The following is a 6000-nucleotide window of genomic DNA, read 5'->3' as shown; positions in this document are numbered from 1 at the left end:
AAGGCTATTTTGACCAATGATTTTTTTAAGAAAATGAGTGTCAGTTTTGTCATAAGGAAGGCATTTGGGCCCATGTATGGTGCATTGGGATTCCTGTTGGGCACTTTTAGGTACAACACACAGTCACCAGCCACTCAGAATGTACTGGGAACAAGTTACAGCCAAATGTCACCAAAGTGCTTTTCTCAGCCTGAAAAGGCTATTTAGACCCATGATATTTTTAAGAAAGTGGGTGTCAGTTTAGTCATAAGGAAGGCCTTTGGGCTTATGTAATGTGGATTGGGCTTCTATTTGGCCACTTTTAACCAAGTCACACAGTCAGCATTCACTTAGACTGTACTGGGAACAAGTTACAGTGAAACGTCACCAAAGTGCTTCTCTCAGCCTGAAAAGGCTATTTTGACCAATGATTTTTTTAAGAAAATGAGTGTCAGTTTTGTCATAAGGAAGGCCTTTGGGCTCATGTATTGTGGATTGGGCATCTATTTGGCCACTTTTAGCCAAGTCACACAGTCAGCAGCCACTTAGACTGTACTGGGAACAAGTTACAGTGAAACGTCACCAAAGTGCTTCTCTCAGCCTGAAAAGGCTATTTTGACCAATGATTTTTTTAAGAAAATGAGTGTCAGTTTTGTCATAAGGAAGGCATTTGGGCCCATGTATAGTGCATTGGGATTCCTGTTGGGCACTTTTAGGTACAACACACAGTCACCAGCCACTCAGAATGTACTGGGAACAAGTTACAGCCAAATGTCACCAAAGTGCTTTTCTCAGCCTGAAAAGGCTATTTAGACCCATGATATTTTTAAGAAAGTGGGTGTCAGTTTAGTCATAAGGAAGGCCTTTGGGCTCATGTAATGTGGATTGGGCTTCTATTTGGCCACTTTTAACCAAGTCACACAGTCAGCAGCCACTTAGACTGTACTGGGAACAAGTTACAGTGAAACGTCACCAAAGTGCTTCTCTCAGCCTGAAAAGGCTATTTTGACCAATGATTTTTTTAAGAAAATGAGTGTCAGTTTTGTCATAAGGAAGGCATTTGGGCCCATGTATGGTGCATTGGGATTCCTGTTGGGCACTTTTAGGTACAACACACAGTCACCAGCCACTCAGAATGTACTGGGAACAAGTTACAGCCAAATGTCACCAAAGTGCTTTTCTCAGCCTGAAAAGGCTATTTAGACCCATGATATTTTTAAGAAAGTGGGTGTCAGTTTAGTCATAAGGAAGGCCTTTGGGCTCATGTATTGTGGATTGGGCTTCTATTTGGCCACTTTTAACCAAGTCACACAGTCAGCAGCCACTTAGACTGTACTGGGAACAAGTTACAGTGAAACGTCACCAAAGTGCTTCTCTCAGCCTGAAAAGGCTATTTTGACCAATGATTTTTTTAAGAAAATGAGTGTCAGTTTTGTCATAAGGAAGGCATTTGGGCCCATGTATGGTGCATTGGGATTCCTGTTGGGCACTTTTAGGTACAACACAGAGTCACCAGCCACTCAGAATGTACTGGGAACAAGTTACAGCCAAATGTCACCAAAGTGCTTTTCTCAGCCTGAAAAGGCTATTTAGACCCATGATATTTTTAAGAAAGTGGGTGTCAGTTTAGTCATAAGGAAGGCCTTTGGGCTCATGTAATGTGGATTGGGCTTATATTTGGCCACTTTTATTCAAGTCACACAGTCAGCAGCCACTTAGACTGTACTGGGAACAAGTTACAGCTAAATGTCACCAAAATGCTTCTCTCAGCCTGAAAAGGCTATTTTGACCAATGATTTTTTTAAGAAAATTAGTGTCAGTTTTGTCATAAGGAAGGCATTTGGGCCCATGTATGGTGCATTGGGATTCCTGTTGGGCACTTTTAGGTACAACACACAGTCACCAGCCACTCAGAATGTACTGGGAACAAGTTACAGCCAAATGTCACCAAAGTGCTTTTCTCAGCCTGAAAAGGCTATTTAGACCCATGATATTTTTAAGAAAGTGGGTGTCAGTTTAGTCATAAGGAAGGCCTTTGGGCTTATGTAATGTGGATTGGGCTTCTATTTGGCCACTTTTAACCAAGTCACACAGTCAGCAGCCACTTAGACTGTACTGGGAACAAGTTACAGTGAAACGTCACCAAAGTGCTTCTCTCAGCCTGAAAAGGCTATTTTGACCAATGATTTTTTTAAGAAAATGAGTGTCAGTTTTGTCATAAGGAAGGCATTTGGGCCCATGTGTAGTACATTGGGATACTTGTTGGGCACTTTTAGGTACAACACACAGTCACCAGCCACTCAGAATGTACTGGGAACAAGTTACAGCCAAATGTCACCAAAGTGCTTTTCTCAGCCTGAAAAGGCTATTTAGACCCATGATATTTTTAAGAAAGTGGGTGTCAGTTTAGTCATAAGGAAGGCCTTTGGGCTTATGTAATGTGGATTGGGCTTCTATTTGGCCACTTTTAACCAAGTCACACAGTCAGCAGCCACTTAGACTGTACTGGGAACAAGTTACAGTGAAACGTCACCAAAGTGCTTCTCTCAGCCTGAAAAGGCTATTTTGACCAATGATTTTTTTAAGAAAATGAGTGTCAGTTTTGTCATAAGGAAGGCCACTTTTAGCCAAGTCACACAGTCAGCAGCCACTTAGACTGTACTGGGAACAAGTTACAGTGAAACGTCACCAAAGTGCTTCTCTCAGCCTGAAAAGTTTATTTTGACCAATGATTTTTTTAAGAAAATGAGTGTCAGTTTTGTCATAAGGAAAGCATTTGGGCCCATGTATAGTGCATTGGGATTCCTGTTGGGCACTTTTAGGTACAACACACAGTCACCAGCCACTCAGAATGTACTGGGAACAAGTTACAGCCAAATGTCACCAAAGTGCTTTTCTCAGCCTGAAAAGGCTATTTAGACCCATGATATTTTTAAGAAAGTGGGTGTCAGTTTAGTCATAAGGAAGGCCTTTGGGCTTATGTAATGTGGATTGGGCTTCTATTTGGCCACTTTTAACCAAGTCACACAGTCAGCATTCACTTAGACTGTACTGGGAACAAGTTACAGTGAAGCGTCACCAAAGTGCTTCTCTCAGCCTGAAAAGGCTATTTTGACCAATGATTTTTTTAAGAAAATGAGTGTCAGTTTTGTCATAAGGAAGGCATTTGGGCCCATGTATAGTGCATTGGGATTCTTGTTGGGCACTTTCAGGTACAACACACAGTCACCAGCCACTCAGAATGTACTGGGAACAAGTTACAGCCAAATGTCACCAAAGTGCTTTTCTCAGCCTGAAAAGGCTATTTAGACCCATGATATTTTTAAGAAAGTGGGTGTCAGTTTAGTCATAAGGAAGGCCTTTGGGCTTATGTAATGTGGATTGGGCTTCTATTTGGCCACTTTTAACCAAGTCACACAGTCAGCAGCCACTTAGACTGTACTGGGAACAAGTTACAGTGAAACGTCACCAAAGTGCTTCTCTCAGCCTGAAAAGGCTATTTTGACTAATGATTTTTTTAAGAAAATGAGTGTCAGTTTTGTCATAAGGAAGGCATTTGGGCCCATGTATGGTGCATTGGGATTCCTGTTGGGCACTTTTAGGTACAACACATAGTCACCAGCCACTCAGAATGTACTGGGAACAAGTTACAGCCAAATGTCACCAAAGTGCTTTTCTCAGCCTGAAAAGGCTATTTAGACCCATGATATTTTTAAGAAAGTGGGTGTCAGTTTAGTCATAAGGAAGGCCTTTGGGCTCATGTATTGTGGATTGGGCTTCTATTTGGCCACTTTTAACCAAGTCACACAGTCAGCAGCCACTTAGACTGTACTGGGAACAAGTTACAGTGAAACGTCACCAAAGTGCTTCTCTCAGCCTGAAAAGGCTATTTTGACCAATGATTTCTTTAAGAAAATGAGTGTCAGTTTTGTCATAAGGAAGGCATTTGGGCCCATGTATAGTGCATTGGGATTCTTGTTGGGCACTTTTAGGTACAACACACAGTCACCAGCCACTCAGAATGTACTGGGAACAAGTTACAGCCAAATGTCACCAAAGTGCTTTTCTCAGCCTGAAAAGGCTATTTAGACCCATGATATTTTTAAGAAAGTGGGTGTCAGTTTAGTCATAAGGAAGGCCTTTGGGCTCATGTATTGTGGATTGGGCTTCTATTTGGCCACTTTTAGCCAAGTCACACAGTCAGCAGCCACTTAGACTGTACTGGGAACAAGTTACAGTGAAACGTCACCAAAGTGCTTCTCTCAGCCTGAAAAGGCTATTTTGACCAATGATTTTTTTAAGAAAATGAGTGTCAGTTTTGTCATAAGGAAGGCATTTGGGCCCATGTATAGTGCATTGGGATTCCTGTTGGGCACTTTTAGGTACAACACACAGTCACCAGCCACTCAGAATGTACTGGGAACAAGTTACAGCCAAATGTCACCAAAGTGCTTTTCTCAGCCTGAAAAGGCTATTTAGACCCATGATATTTTTAAGAAAGTGGGTGTCAGTTTAGTCATAAGGAAGGCCTTTGGGCTTATGTAATGTGGATTGGGCTTCTATTTGGCCACTTTTAACCAAGTCACACAGTCAGCATTCACTTAGACTGTACTGGGAACAAGTTACAGTGAAACGTCACCAAAGTGCTTCTCTCAGCCTGAAAAGGCTATTTTGACCAATGATTTTTTTAAGAAAATGAGTGTCAGTTTTGTCATAAGGAAGGCCTTTGGGCTCATGTATTGTGGATTGGGCATCTATTTGGCCACTTTTAGCCAAGTCACACAGTCAGCAGCCACTTAGACTGTACTGGGAACAAGTTACAGTGAAACGTCACCAAAGTGCTTCTCTCAGCCTGAAAAGGCTATTTTGACCAATGATTTTTTTAAGAAAATGAGTGTCAGTTTTGTCATAAGGAAGGCATTTGGGCCCATGTATAGTGCATTGGGATTCCTGTTGGGCACTTTTAGGTACAACACACAGTCACCAGCCACTCAGAATGTACTGGGAACAAGTTACAGCCAAATGTCACCAAAGTGCTTTTCTCAGCCTGAAAAGGCTATTTAGACCCATGATATTTTTAAGAAAGTGGGTGTCAGTTTAGTCATAAGGAAGGCCTTTGGGCTTATGTAATGTGGATTGGGCTTCTATTTGGCCACTTTTAACCAAGTCACACAGTCAGCATTCACTTAGACTGTACTGGGAACAAGTTACAGTGAAGCGTCACCAAAGTGCTTCTCTCAGCCTGAAAAGGCTATTTTGACCAATGATTTTTTTAAGAAAATGAGTGTCAGTTTTGTCATAAGGAAGGCATTTGGGCCCATGTATAGTGCATTGGGATTCTTGTTGGGTACTTTTAGGTACAACACACAGTCACCAACCACTCAGAATGTACAGGGAACAAGTTACAGCCAAATGTCACCAAAGTGCTTCTCTCAGCCTGAAAAGGCTATTTAGACCCTAGATATTAAAAAAAAAAGTGGGTGTCAGTTTAGTCATAAGGAAGGTCTTTGGGCTCATGTATTGTGGATTGGGCTTCTATTTGGCCACTTTTAGCCAAGTCACACAGTCAGCAGCCACTTAGACTGTACTGGGAACAAGTTACAGTGAAACGTCACCAAAGTGCTTCTCTCAGCCTGAAAAGGCTATTTTGACCAATGATTTTTTTAAGAAAATGAGTGTCAGTTTTGTCATAAGGAAGGCATTTGGGCCCATGTATGGTGCATTGGGATTCCTGTTGGGCACTTTTAGGTACAACACACAGTCACCAGCCACTCAGAATGTACTGGGAACAAGTTACAGCCAAATGTCACCAAAGTGCTTTTCTCAGCCTGAAAAGGCTATTTAGACCCATGATATTTTTAAGAAAGTGGGTGTCAGTTTAGTCATAAGGAAGGCCTTTGGGCTCATATAATGTGGATTGGGCTTCTATTTGGCCACTTTTAACCAAGTCACACAGTCAGCATTCACTTAGACTGTACTGGGAACAAGTTACAGTGAAACGTCACCAAAGTGCTTCTCTCA

The sequence above is a fragment of the Gymnoscopelus microlampas genome (assembly GCF_963454915.1).
Source record: "Gymnoscopelus microlampas genome assembly, chromosome: 3".
NCBI classification, from domain to species: Eukaryota; Metazoa; Chordata; class Actinopteri; order Myctophiformes; family Myctophidae; genus Gymnoscopelus; species Gymnoscopelus microlampas.
Note: the sequence above shows the minus strand (reverse complement) of the source record.